Source organism: Ranitomeya imitator, chromosome 10, assembly GCF_032444005.1.
Source record: "Ranitomeya imitator isolate aRanImi1 chromosome 10, aRanImi1.pri, whole genome shotgun sequence".
In the NCBI taxonomy this organism is placed as follows: domain Eukaryota; kingdom Metazoa; phylum Chordata; class Amphibia; order Anura; family Dendrobatidae; genus Ranitomeya; species Ranitomeya imitator.
Window position 1 is genome coordinate 143,707,773 of NC_091291.1, and position 16,101 is coordinate 143,723,873.

The following is a 16,101-nucleotide window of genomic DNA, read 5'->3' on the forward strand; positions in this document are numbered from 1 at the left end:
TATCACCCGGATCTATCAGGTATCACCCGGATCTATCAGGTATCACCCGGATCTATCAGGTATCACCCAGATCTATCAGGTATCACCCGGATCTCTCAGGTATCACCCGGATCTCTCAGGTATCACCCGGATCTCTCAGGTATCACCCGGATCTCTGCAGGTCTATACGAGGTCGGCGCGGCTCCGCCTCTGTTCACACTGATCTGCGATGTCCTGCGGTTGTCCTATTATGTTCTGCGGCTCTCTTTACTCTTCACATTTAATATATTCACGACACATAGAATATTCCAAACCTGCTGCGAAAAAGGAAAACAGTCACCAAACCCGAGCGCCTTTATGTGGACGGATCTGCGCCGGATTAGGAGGATTCTTGTGTCTGTATATAACGCGCAGGAAATAAAGAAGAAATCAGTGTTATATACACACACAAAAAGTGCATATATCTATAACTAATATATATAAATTCTATATAATGGATCATGTATAATGTCCATTGTTTAATGGATGGGGTATAACGGATGGGATGTAATGTTTCCTGTATAACGGATGGGATGTAATGTTTCCTGTATAACGGATGGGATGTAATGTTTTCTGGATACGGATGGGATGTAATATTTTCAGTATAACGGATGGGATGTAATGCTTCCTGTATAACGGATGGGATGTAATGCTTCCTGTATAACGGATTGGATGTAATGCTTCCTGTATAACGGATGGGATGTAATATTTTCAGTATAACGGATGGGATGTAATGTTTCCTGTATAACGGATGGGATGTAATGTTTCCTGTATAACGGATGGGATGTAATATTTTCAGTATAACGGATGGGATGTAATGCTTCCTGTATAACGGATGGGATGTAATGCTTCCTGTATAACGGATGGGATGTAATGCTTCCTGTATAACGGATGGGGTGTAATGCTTCCTGTATAACGGATGGGATGTAATGCTTCCTGTATAACGGATGGGATGTAATGCTTCCTGTATAACGGATGGGATGTAATGCTTCCTGTATAACGGATGGGATGTAATACTTCCTGTATAACGGATGGGATGTAATGCTTCCTGTATAACGGATGGGGTGTAATGCTTCCTGTATAACGGATGGGATGTAATGCTTCCTGTATAACGGATGGGATGTAATGCTTCCTGTATAACGGATGGGATGTAATGCTTCCTGTATAACGGATTGGATGTAATGCTTCCTGTATAACGGATGGGATGTAATACTTCCTGTATAACGGATGGGATGTAATGCTTCCTGTATAACGGATGGGATGTAATGCTTCCTGTATAACGGATGGGATGTAATACTTCCCGTATAACGGATGGGATGTAATGCTTCCTGTATAATGGATAGGGTGTAATGCTTCCTGTATAACGGATGGGATGTAATGCTTCCTGTATAACGGATGGGGTGTAATGCTTCCTGTATAACGGATGGGATGTAATACTTCCTGTATAACGGATGGGATGTAATGCTTCCTGTATAACGGATGGGATGTAATGCTTCCTGTATAACGGATGGGGTGTAATGCTTCCTGTTTAACGGATGGGGTGTAATGCTTCCTGTATAACGGATGGGGTGTAATGCTTCCTGTATAACGGATGGGGTGTAATGCTTCCTGTATAACGGATGGGGTGTAATGGTTCCTGTATAACGGATGGGGTGTAATGGTTCCTGTATAACGGATGGGGTGTAATGCTTCCTGTATAACGGATGGGGTGTAATACTCTCACTCACCTCCCCTGTCTCTGATTCTTGCTAATACCAAGTTCTCTTTTGCTCCTGACAGATCGGAGGTTATAGGAATCTGGGGTCGAGGTGGCTGCAAAACCTGCAGAAAAGTCATTGTTCATCATTTGTTATTCGTATAACTGTGTGTAGTTACATTGTATTCACAGTGAATTATGTCATATCATTATATATGATCCTTGTACTATATATATATATATATATATATATATATATATATATATATATATATGTATATATATATATATATATATATTATGTGATAGGAATGATAGATCCGACATTGTTGTACCACGTGTTCATTATAACTAATATATAAGATCCCTTCTTATTATACGTCACAGGTCAGAATTACATGTATGGACATTCTGCTATAGATCATTTCTGCATACAGTATATGATCCATAGATATCATTCACACCTGGGATCACTGGACATCCTGCATTATATGTGACAAAATCTGAAAATGAATGAAGAATAATACAGAAATATAGATTATTATTATATATATGTGATCGTAGATTATTATACATAACAAATCCAATATAATAATAATATCAACAGCTGAACATTATTTGTCTGTGTGTCCCTGGAGTCTATACATTAGGAATCCCACCTACATGTGATCCCTGTACAATATAATGGATCATTAGGACATATTCCCTGTCCATGGACTGTATCTTCTATAGATTGCACAGATTATATTATCAGTCACCATTCTATCAATGACATCACCTGAGCACTACTCATCCTGGATATATACAGCAGATATATACTCACAGTGCATGATGTATATCCTCCTGGATATATACAGCAGATATATACTCACAGTGCATGATGTATATCCTCCTGGATATATACAGCAGATATATACTCACAGTGCATGATGTATATCCTCCTGGATATATACAGCAGATATATACTCACAGTGCATGATGTATATCCTCCTGGATATATACAGCAGATATATACTCACAGTGCATGATGTATATCCCGGTATATTATACAATGCACCCGATCTGCACTGGGCTGGATCGCTCTTAGATCGTGCGATCTCGTACATTTCTATATGATCCCGGGGGCCGATGTGTTATAAATCATTGTTATATCCCTGTGCATTGTATATGGGGATCCATCACCCTGTACGTTATATATAAGATATTACACATAAATGTGATCACTGTAACATTTACAGATCCCATATATTAACTCTAGATGTTCAATCCTTGATCCTTGTGGGTTTATTCATCTCATGTGATTCTTTTATACTCCTGATCGATGTGATCCTTGGACATGTGAGGATGACGATGGATCTAGATCGCCGCTAAACTTCCGTTTACTATTTTTATTATGGATCCTAGTGTGTAATCTTCATACATGGATTATCTGTCTGTATTATAAATATATAACATTATTCATTTATGCGATCATTCTGTGTGTGTGTGCGCGTGTGTGTGTGTGTATATATATATATATGGCCATTATATATTATAGATTTTTCTCAACATTAAATATTATAGATCTCTATGGACATTATATATATTGTAGATATCTCTGGACATTATATATATATATATTTGGACATTGTATATTATAGATATTTCTGGACATTATATACAATAGATCTCTCAGGACATTATATATTATAGATCTACCTGGACATTATATATATTTTTGGACATTATATTATAGATCTCCCAGGACATTATATATTATAGATCTACCTGACTATTATATATTACAGATCTCCCTGGACATTATATATTTGGACATTATATTATAGATCTCCCTGGACATTATATATATTTTTGGTCATTATATTATAGATCTTCCTGGACATTATATATTATAGATCCACCTGAATATTATATATTATAGCTCACCTTGGACATTACATATTATAGATATTATGGGACATTATATATTATAGATCTCCCGGGACATTATATATTATAGCTGTCTCTGGACATTATATATTAAAGATCTCTGGACATTATATACATCTCCCTGAACATTATATATTATAGATCTACCTGAATATTATAAATCATAGATCACCCTGGACATTACATATTATAGATCACTCTGAACATTATATATTATAGATCTCTGGACATTATATATTATAGATTTACCTGAATATTATGTATTATAGATCACCCTGGACATTATATATTACAGATATTCCGGGACATTACATATTGTAAATCTATATGGATATTATATAATCCCCCAGGACATTATATATTATAGATCTCCCTGTATATGATAATAATAATAATAATAATAATAATAATAATAATCTTTATTTATAAAGCGCCAACATATTCCGCAGCGCTTTACAGTTTAACAGTTTCAAACACAAAAGTCATAAGTAACAACGTTAACAATACAATAATTAAAGCAAAATAAGCCGCCCCTGCTCGTGAGAGCTTACAATCTACAATGAGGTGGGGGAGATACAAGTACAGGTGTGTATTTACAATGATGTATTTACAATGAGGGTCCAGCCATCTTCAGGGGGTGGGGGATAGATGGGGATAGTGAATGGGCTACACACAAATATAACTTTGATTAGTGAACATGATAGGCCGCTCTGAACAAATGTGTTTTGAGCGAGCGCCTAAAACTATGCAAATTATGGATGGTCCTAATATCTTGGGGTAGAGCATTCCAGAGGATTGGCGCAGCACGGGAGAAGTCTTGGAGTCGGGAGTGGGAGGTACGGATCAGTGGATCAGTGCAGAGGTTAGTCGGAAGTCATTTGCAGAGCGCAGTGGTCGGTTAGGCCGATAGACCGAAATGAGGGAGGAGATGTAAGGGGGCCGCACTGTGGAGAGCTTTGTGGGTGAGAACAAGTACTATGAATTGTATCCTGTAATGATATATTATAAATCTTCTTGGACATTATATATTATAGATCACTCTGGACATTATATATCTCCATGGACATTATATGTTATAGATAGCACTGGACATTATATATTATAGATATTTTTGGACATTATAGATCTCCCTGGACATTATATATTATAGATCTATATGGGCATTGTATATTATATATCCCTCTGGACATTATATATTATATATCTCCATGGACATTATGTTTTATAGATCTTACTGGACATTATATATTATAGATCTCCCTGGATATTAAATATTATAGATTTCTCTGGACATTGTATATTATAGATCTCCCTGGAAATTATATATTACATATCTCCCTGGATATTAAATATTATAAATTTCACTGGACATTGTATATTATAGATCTCCCTGGACATTATATTTTATAGATCTTCCTGGACATTATATATTACAGATCTTCCTGAATATTATATATTATAGATTTTCCTGAATATTATATATTGTATATCTCCCTGGACATTATATATTGCAGATCTAACTGGATATTATATAATCACCATGGACATGATATATTATAGATATATCTAAATATTATATATTATAGATCTCTCTGAACATTATATAGTATAGATATTTTTGGACATCATAGATCTCCCTGGACAATATATATTATAGATGTCTCTGGACATTATATATTGTAGATCTCACTGGAGATTATACATAATAGATCTCTCTGGGCATTATATATTATAGATCTTCCAGGACATTATATATTATAGATATTCCTGGACATTATATATTGTAGATATCCTTGGACATTATATATTATCAAAATCCCTGGAATTATATATTATAGATCTATCAGGGCATCATATATTATAGATCTTTCTGAACATTATATATTGTAAATCTCCCTGTACATTTTACATAGTAGATCTCCCTGAAAGTTATATATTATAGATCTCTCTGGACATTATATATTATATCTAGCTCTGAACATTATATACTAGACAATATATATTATATTCTCCTCCAGACTCCTGTCGTCCTCCTTCTCCATTCTCCAGTCTTCCTCCTCCAGACCCTTCTCTCCTCCCTCATCCTCCAGACTCCTCGTTCAGACTCCTCTATCCTCCTCCTTCAGACCCCTCTCCTCCTCCAGACCCTTCTGTCTTCCCTTTTCCTTCAGACTCCCCTTTCCTCCCTCCTCCTCCAGACTACTATGTTCTCCATCCTCCAGAATGCTTGGTTCTGCTCCTCCAGAATCCTTGGTTCTCCTCCTCCATACCCCTCTGTCCTCCTTCAGACTCCTGTGTTCTCCCTCCTCCTCCAGGCTACTATGTCCTCCTCCTCCATACTCATCTGTCTCCCTCCTCCTCCAGACTCCTCTGTCCCCTCTAGACCTTTCTGTAACCTCTCCTACTTTTTGCCCCTCTCATACATCTTTTTTTCCATCCAAATTCTTCTAGGAGCAGTTTATTTCCCTTGAGAACAAGGGATCGAGCATGTTGAAATTCGGCATACCTGATCCGTCTTTCCGCTGACATCTGTTTGTAGGAATATACAAAAAAGGTTGCACTCTATCGTGCAAAAGCATGTCTAATATGAAATATATGAATTATGAATAGCAATACTGTTTGTAGGAGACATTATCTTATCTCATATAGATTGGATGGTTGGCTGATTACCTATTATTATTATAAATTTTTATAGCGCCATTTATTCCATGGCGCTTTACATGTTCAAAGGGGCAAATATAGACAAATACAATAAACATGAGCAAAAAAACAAGGCACCCAGGTACATAAGGAGGGAGGACCCTGCCCGCGAGGGCTCACAGTCTGTAGGGGATGGGTGAGGATACACTAGGAGAGGGTAGAGCTGGTCGTGCGGCGGTTCAGCAGACTGGGGATCACTGCAGGCTTGTCGGAAGAGGTGGGTCTTCAGGTTCCTTTTGAAGGTTTCTATGGTAGGCGAGAGTCTGATGTGTTGGGGTAGAGAGTTCCAGAGTATGGGGGAAGCACGGGAGAAGTCTTGGATGCAGTTGTGGGAAGAAGAGATGAGTGGGGAGTAGAGAAGGAGATCTTGTGAGGATCGGAGGTTGTGTGCAGGAAAGTACCGGGAGACGAGGTCACAGATGTATGGAGGAGAAAGGTTGTGGATGGCTTTGTATGTCATTGTGAGGGTTTTGAACTGGAGTCTCTGGGCGATAGGAAGCCAGTGAAGGACTTGGCATAGGGGAGAGGCCGGGGAATAGCGGGGGGACAGGTGGATTAGTCGGGCAGCAGAGTGTAGGATGGATTGGAGTGGTGCCAGAGTGCTAGAGGGGAGTCCAGAGAGTAGGAGGTTGCAGTAGTCAAGGTGGGAGATGATGAGGGCATGGACTAGGGTTTTTGTGGTTTCTTGGTCAAGGAATGCCTGGATCTGGGAAATATGTTTGAGTTGGAATCAGCAGGGGGAGGCAAGGGCTTGGATATGTGGCTGATAGTCGACTTTGACATCTATAAATCCCGGAGGTAAAAAATTAACTGAGTAAGGAATTATTTGCCCATGAAACGTATCCTTTATTCTGCTTTTATCTGCTCATTAATTAGTAGAGAAGATTCTCCAGAAGAAGAGAGATAAGTGCTACAGAACAGAATGAGCCATGTCCAACTGTGCACAGAAGACGTAGAAGACAAACTCTGCAGAATGAAGGAACCTCATGGTGAAATTGCTCAGAAGCCAAAAATACGAGACTGAGTGGAAAAATCTCCCCGAAGGCGTCCGTATTCTGTAGTGTCGCCATGATAGGTCTCCACTGGTAATGATCACTTGTGCTCAGGATTCCTCGTCATTGTATCCGGCGGACATTGTTCTCCCCATCACTGATCATTTCTCCGATCTCCGCTCACAGCGGGAAAGATGTGGAAACTTGACATTTGGAGACAGATGTAAATCATTCAGCTGCGGCAAGAAAAACTAAATCTCCGAGCACTAAAAAATACTCAGAGGACCGAGTGCTGGGGAAATCTCGAGTAACGAGTATATTCGCTCATCACTAGGGATAATGCATTTAGTATGTTTTATAAAAGATAAGTAATCAGTGCCACATTATATACATGCTGATAATACATCGGCACTAATTGCTGCCAGCCTCCTGGGTATAAATGCGTTAAGTCATGTATGATGGGGGGCTGTGACCCCTGTCCTTACCTATTGATGTCCCCGTGATTTACTTGTGTCTGATTCTTGGGGATTGGCGAGTAATTGATGTCTTGACACATAATAAGTCTTTTGTCTTTCACTTGGTTTGTTCTTTTGATTATTAATCTGGCGTTGCCGGCGCTGATCGCGGCTCCCACAATGGCTGGAGCGCAGACAATGAGTTCACCGACCGCTTGTCCGAATCCATCCAAGTGGATTATGTCTTACATAACTCGTTCGTTTTCACTCAAGGAAATGACTTTTACCCTCAGATCAATAATTCCCATCTTATTGTCAGGATAATGTTATTACAGACGTGAGAAGGGTTAAATAAAAAGAAGCAAAACATTTACACGTTTATCCACTAATAGACTTTACTAAAGAGAAGGAATCAGTCAACATTGAAAGATTTACATGAAAAAACAAACAAACAAACAAAAGAAAACAGGAAAGTCTCCTTACATCATTGCACGCAGGACACCAAAGAAACATTGATAGAAATAATAGTGATAATAAGGAGACTTGTTCTTCCCATAGTAACGATATTATTGCACATTGTCTTATTGCTATTCTTAGATACATTAGTATTACAGACAGATCCGCCACCACTTTCCACAGTCACACTCCATACAATAGTAAACAGATCTCTTAGACCTGATGAGGCTGTTGTTCCTGCTGTGAAAATCCATGTCAGAACGTCTGTAAAATCCATCCTGAGAGTTTGCTCGGCTGAGCTATAATAAAGCTCTGGTGCCAGACAGGGATGATGGGCACGAGATCTTTACATTTCTGGAGCCTTTTCCAGCCTCATCGGTCTCTCTGCTGTGGCCTCAGACGCGTTTCCGACGGACCGATCTCCCCGTAGAGGAGCGGATTTGTCAGTATTCAGGATTTGTGAGCCTTTTTTTAAACACAAAGCATCTCTGAAACCAACACGTCTGGTCTCATTTCCTTCATTGAACCCTCCTTTGCCAATAAACCCTTGGAGAAGTCATTGCCACAGGGGTTCACTTACTTGTTCTTCCTGCACTATGGATGCTTAGGTGCTTCCTCAAAGATGAACCGTTATTAGACAATAGAAATATTGTTTTAGTTTCTTTACATTGTGTTTGTCTATGATTGATACCATTTATTTTAGTAAGCAGTGTAACAATCGAGGCAATTCGAAAAGGTTCACTTACTTTTTATTGCGACTGTAATAATATTCTATATGTGACGTCTCTATGACCTGTGTGGTCCTGTCTGACGGCAGCCACAGGGGAGGATGCCACAGGCTGCTGGGTAACGTGCTGGGACTGATAATTCTGCAATTCTCCGGGGACTGAGGATCAGTGAAGTTACCAGAAGCTCTAATTAAATCCTAATTACAACCTCACAGAAATCATTTAACCTCTTGCTTCGCACCAGAACAGGCGGCTGCAGGGATTCTCAGCCACCGATGTTCTTTATGTTATAAATTACAAAAAATAAAACATAGAAAGTAAAGAATCCAGAAACAGATACAGGAACAGATCCAACAACAAACACAGGAACAGATCCAGCAACAGATCCAGCAACAGATTTAACAACAGATAACAGATCTAGCAACAGATTCAGGAACAGATCCAACAATAGATACAGGAACAGATCTAGCAACAGATTCAGGAACAGATCAAACAATAGATACAGGAACAGATCTAGCAACAGATTCAGGAACAGATATAGCAACAGGTTCAGGAACAGATCCATCAACAGATACAGGAACAAATCGATCAACAGATACAGGAACAGATCCCACAACAAATACAGGAACAGATCCAGCAACAGATCTAGCAACAGGTTCAGGAACAGATCCAGCAACAGATTCAGCAAAAAATCTAGCAACAGGTTCAGGAACAGATCTAGCAACAGGTGCAGGAACAGATCCAGCAACAGATTCAGGAACAGATCCCATAACAAATACAGGAACAGATCCAGCAACAGATCTAGCAACAGGTTCAGGAACAGATCCAGCAACAGGTTCAGGAACAGATCTAGCAACAGGTTAAGGAACAGATCCATCAACAGATGCATGAACAAATCCATCCATAGATTCAGGAACAGATCCAGCAATAGATACAGGAACAGATCTAGCAGCAGATACAGGAACAGATCTAATCACAGTTTCAGGAACAGATTCAGCAACAGATACAGGAATAGATCCAACAACAGATACTGGATCAGATCCAGCAACAGATACAAGAACAGATCCAGCAACAGATACAAGAACAGATCCAGAAACAGATTCAGGAACAGATCCAACAACAAATACAGGAACAGATCCAGCCAAATATACAGGAACAAACCTACCAACAGGTTCAGGAACAGATCCAGCAACAGATACAGGAACAGATCTAATAACATATTCAGAACAGATCCAGCAACAGATTCAGGAACAGATCCCACAACAAATACAGGAACAGATCCACTAACAGATACAGGAACAAATCCAGCAATAAATACAGGAACAGATCCAACAACATATTCAGGAACTGATCCAGCAACAGATGCTTGAACAGATACAGGAACACACATGAAAAGATGCATCAAGTGACTAATCGACTGCAGATCCATCAGAGACTCAGGAATCTATCAACAGACTTAGTTACAGATTCATGGACTTCACATAAAAAAAACAAAGGACTTGATTCACTATTGCATTTGTGCCGGTTTTAGTAAAAAAAAATTATTTGTGCCTAATTCTTTTAATTTCCTCCTTTTTAAAGCTCATTTTATATGTTTTATCCTGTTTTTTTTTTTTTTTTTTAAGGTGGCCACTGGGTTGAGGAGTTCAGGGTTTCCATTTTTTTTCAGCAAATTCACAAATTACGACTTTTTGAAAAGTCACAAAATTTGTTGCAAAAATATTTGCATATTTCAAAAAATGAGCAATTTTTTTGTGCTAAACACTTGAAAAAAGGGCAAAGTTAAAAAACAAATTGTTGACTTCGCAAAACATTCATGAACTACGTGCACCATGTTGAATAATTTGCTGCAAATCCTGCAACAAATACCACAAGACAAAAAAAAAGAAAATTGACAAAAATTGATGAATCAGGCCATATGCGTATAAAATTGAGGTACGTAGCGCACAATTTGTCCACCTACAACAACATGGACATAATTCATGCACATCAGCAATCATAAAAAAAAATGTATTTCATGTAATGGTCAAGAAAAGTTGTTTGTTGTTGTCTTTGTTATTGTTTTTACATTTTGTAATTGATGCAAAACAAAGAAAAATAAATTCAAAATGAAAAACTTGAAAAAAAAAAAAAAAAAAGCAAATTGTATTTTCTTTTTATTCCAAAGTTTTTGGTTCTTTTACACTAAATAGAAAATGATAATTACTTACAGGTAATTTGATTTTCCAGAACCATGACAGCGCCGCACGTGAGAGATGGCATCCGCCCCCAGGAACAGGAAACCTGTAGCAGAGATATAAGAATGGGGCGGCCCCTCTCTCCTCAGTTTGTTTCCAGAGTATGGAAGATGACCGCTTTGTTAGTACACAGTTATGTATCATATTTACATTTGTATAATCTTTCGTTAGCTTCTGTCTACACATATATTTTGCATATATACATTTACTTATATACAATAAGTTTTCTTTTTTTTTTTTTTTTTTTTTGTGAATCACACAACCATCACCAAGATAGGGCGGGAATTAATGCGGCGCTGTCATGGTTCTGGAAAATCAAATTACCCGTAAGTAATTATCATTTTTCCCTTCACCATGACAGCGCCGCACGTGAGAGGAAGAAATAGAAGATTCCTAGGGTGGGACGACAGCAGACAACACCTTTCTCCCAAAAGACAAGTCTGATTGACCTAAGTCTAGTCTATAATGCCGGAAGAAGGTAGAGGGTGATGACCATACTGCCGCTTTACAAATCTGTTCTATCGAGGCGTTTGACCTTTCCGCCCAGGAAGTGGCTATAGCACGCGTGGAGTGAGCCGTAACACCCTGTGGGGGAACTTGACCAGAAAAAGAATACGGTAGTGAAATAGCCGTACGCAACCACCGTGCAATAGTTGCTTTTGAGGCCTTTTTTCCCCTGTTTGTCCCCTGAAAGGTGACAAAAAGGGCCGATGACTGACGCCAAGATTTTGTGGCCTCTAAGTATTGAAGGAGGCAGCGTCTGACATCGAGACAATGGAAGGTTTTTTCCCCCTGGGATTTTGGTTGGGAACAAAAAGAGGGCAGAATAATTTCCTGGTCTCTATGAAATTTAGAATTGACCTTCGGAAGAAAGGCAGGGTCGGCTTTAATAACTACTTTGTCATCATGGAAAGTAGTGTAAGGAGGGTTCACCGACATATCTTGTAACTCACAAGTACGGCGGGCAGACGTTAAGGCAACTAGGAGAACCGTTTTTAGAGTCAAGGATTTTATTGATATAGAATCAAGAGGTTCAAAGGGGGAAACGGTTAGAGCCTTTAAAACTAAATTTAAATCCCAGGGAGCTACCTTAGGTATTAATTTTGAGGGTCTGGAAGTAAAGGAGGCTCGAATGAACCTATAGACCCAAGGGTGGTCAGCCAGTTTATGATCAAATAGGGCACCAAGGGCAGAGACTTGCACCTTTAAGGTGCTTGTAGACAGACCTTTTTCCAACCCTTTTTGGAGAAATTCAAGGATTTCCTTTACCGGGACCTGTTGACCAGAGTTCGACAACTGTCGCCCCGAGAAATCTAGGAATTTTTGCCAGATTTTCTGGTATTTGTCTGAGGTGACTTTTTTCCTGCTAGCGAGCAATGTGGTCACCAAAGGGCTTGAGAATCCTTTTGCTAACAGAAGTCCCCTTTCAAGTTCCAGGCGGTGAGATGCAACCTGTGAACTTGGGGATGTTGAACTGGCCCTTGGTACAGGAGATCCGGGGCATCCGGAAAGATCCACGGGTCCGAGATAGACATGCGCCTGAGCCACGTGAACCATGCTCTTTTCGGCCAAAAGGGAGCTATGAGGATTACTCGTGCTTTGTCTTCCCGAATTTTCCTGAGGACTGTCGGGATTAATGGTATTGGGGGGAATGCGTATGCTAGATGGAAGTTCCACCGATATAGGAACGCGTCTACCCCCTCCGGGTGTTCTCTTGGGTTCAGAGAATAGAACCTCTTCACCTTCCGATTTTGTTTTGTGGCGAACAGGTCTATGTCTGGAACGCCCCAGCTGGCACATATTTTCCCAAATACTCGCTGGTTCAGGGACCACTTCCCCTGATGTAACGTGTGACGGCTTAAGTATTCGGCTACTTGATTCTCTGATCCTTTCAAGTATGTTCCGGTTAGTGAAAGAAGGTTGTTTTCGGCCCATATAAAAAGTTCTTTGGCCTCTGCCATAAGGGATGTTGATCTTGTGCCCCCTTGGCGGTTTATATAAGCTATCGTTGTGTTGTTGTCGGACAACACCACCACATGTCTTCCCAGAATCCTTTTTCCTATATGAAGAAGTGCTAGTCTTACCGCAGACAATTCTTTTAGATTGGAGGACGCTGTTGTCATTGGGCTCCCCCATTGACCCTGTAGGACCTGATCTCCTAAGTGTGCCCCCCAACCCCATGGACTCGCATCGGTAGTAATGACCACTGGATCTCGTACTGACCATGGCACTGCGTTGGTTAGATTTTCTGTTTTCAGCCACCACTCTAGTGAGTTTTGAACTTCTGGTGACAGAAGAATCTTCCGATTCAGATTGTATGGATTTCTTTCTTGTTCGGCTAGAATCTGCCATTGTAACTCTCGTGTGTGGCTTTGTGCCCATCGCGTTGCTGGAATTGTTGCCGTTAGGACTCCTAAGAGTGACATTGCATTCCTCAGAGAGATAGTCTGTTGTAGTTGGAATGACTGTACTCTCTGCTGAATAGATTGAACTTTCCTCTGTGGGAGGACACACTCCTGCTTGACTGAATCTAGCACGATTCCGAGGAATTCTTGAGTTTGAGTTGGGACAAGCCTTGATTTTTTCAGGTTTATCATCCATCCTAAACTGGTCAGTACCTCCAGTACTCTTGCGGCCGCCTTTTCGCAACTTTCTTTGTTTTTTGCTATTATCAAAAAATCGTCCAAATAGGGTACCAACATTATGTCTTCTTTCCTGACAAAAGATGCTACTTCGGAAATAACTTTTGTGAATATACGGGGCGCTATGGCTACCCCAAAAGGAAGACATTCATATTGTAGATGGACAGGGGTTTTTCCCAGATTTACCACTAATCTTAGATATTGTTGGTGTTGGACAGCGATTGGCACATGGTAGTAAGCGTCTGTAAGATCGATCACCACCATGTAACAGTTTGGGTCGAGTACTTTTACTGCAGTCTTTAAAGTTTCCATCTTGAATTTGTCTATTTGAATGTAATGGTTTAGGGCTTTTAGGTTGAATATTACCCTCAGCGAGCCGTCTGGTTTTGGTGTTAGAAATAAAGTGCTGTAGAACCCTTTCCCTATCTCTTGATGGGGTACTTCTACTAACACTTCTTTTTGCATGAGGAGATAAATTTCTCTTTCTAATATGGCCTGATTTTTTCCCCCCACCTGGGTCATTTTTACACGATTTGGTGGGAGGTTGGAGAACTTGAACCTCAGACCCTCTGACAACAAATTTGTTATCCATTGAGAAGCCGGCAGCGCTGCTCAATGATGGACAAACCGCCGGAGTCTTCCCCCCACCGGAATGCTGGCGTCACTGACTTTTGGGATCAGGCTTGGGGGGAGGTTTGTTGAAAAGGAATCCCCTTTCCTTTCGCTCTCTCCAGGGTCTGCCTCGACTAGACCTGTCATCTGATCGGCCGCGGGTCCCTCTATATCCACCACGAAAGGACGAACGAGAGGTATCCCATCGGCGCCTGGGAAAGGAAGGAGGTGGAAACCGCTTCTTTTTGTCCGACGCCTTCTCAAGGATCTCGTCTAGAGCTTTGCCAAACAGGTATTGCCCTTCACAGGGTACTCCACAGAGTTTGACCTTTGATTGGAAGTCAGCCGTCCAATTTTTCAGCCATAATGTTCTCCTTCCTGAATTGGATAACGCACACACACGTGCGGCACTTCTAACTGAATCTATCGAGGCGTCTGCTAGGAATCTTGCGGCGCCTTGTAGAGAGGGTAATGCTTCCAGAAGCCTCTCTCTTGGGCATTTGTTTTTGATTTGGTCACTTAACTCCTCTAACCACTTGACCATAGCACGTGCCGTGCAAGTGGCAGCAACCCCGGGTTTAAATGACCATGTCGCTGCTTCCCAAGCCGACTTTAGAAAAGCATCTGCTTTTTTGTCGAGGGGGTCCCTTAGGGCTCCCATGTCTTCAAATGGTAACGCAACCCCTTTAGAGGTGCTAGCGATGGCTGCGTCTAGTTTAGGAGCCTTATCCCACTTTTCACAGACTTCCTCATCAAAAGGGTACTTGCGTTTTAATGCCTGAGGGACGGACATCTTTTTATTAGGTTTTTTCCACTCACGTTTTATTAATTTGATTATGTTATCGTGGAAGGGAAAAAACTTTCGCTTCTTCTCCTCCAAGTTGCTAAACATGGTGTCTTGGATTGTCCGTGGTTCTCTAGGGTTTTCTACCCCCATAGTCGTTCTGACAAGTTTGAGCAGCTTCCCAATGTCCTCCGACTGAAAACATGGGTGGCCATATTCCTCATCTGAGTCTAAATCTGAGGCATCAGAGGGGGTTAAGGCTCCCGGCTCATCCCCTGAATCTACATCTGACCCTTGCTCACTTGTTGGGGGAGGGGGGGTGTGATGTTTCAACTGTTCTTTAACTGTAGATTTAACTTCCTCCCGTATGATTGTTTTAATGTTTTGTAATAGGGAAGAAGATTCCTCCGCAACTGTTCTGTCGATACAGGGCTGGCAGATCTTTTTGCTGTATAGCCTAGGGAGTTTTTCTTTACATAGTGGACAGACCCTATTCTTTTGCTTGGAGGTGGCTTTCCCTTCCTATAAAACATAGTGCACAGGGTATCAGTGTGTGTGTAGCTTGCCTTACAAAGGCACTCACCCCTCCAGGACCCTGGGTACCGCTGCAGCTTGAGTGTCTTCCGACATTCTGGGCGCAGGCATCAGCAGCTCCGGATCTACCGCTGGTTCGGTCATCTCCGTCTGAAGAGCAGGACCAGCGACTCCTTTCTGCTGCCGTATTTTATAGAGGAGCGGTGTGCGCGCCACTGGATCAGCTTCCGCCCGGAAGTGTCCAGCACACCGGCTCCCTCGGCGTGTGATGTCACTTCCTGCGACCGGAAGTCGTCATCCTCCACTTCGGCGCCAGCG

At 40.9% G+C, this 16,101-nt stretch overlaps 1 long non-coding RNA gene across 1 annotated transcript in view; it reads right to left on the reverse strand.

The window, feature by feature from the left end:
* Positions 1–194: 194 nt before the first annotated feature.
* The window catches only part of LOC138651515 (uncharacterized), a 31,459-nt gene continuing 15,552 nt past the window's right edge, over positions 195–16,101 (reverse strand). Inside the window, exons 2-3 of the long non-coding RNA XR_011315504.1 lie at positions 1,746–1,839; positions 195–293 (exon numbers count right to left, since the gene is read on the reverse strand). This is a non-coding gene — a long non-coding RNA (uncharacterized lncRNA). The remainder of the gene's footprint in view (positions 294–1,745; positions 1,840–16,101) is intronic.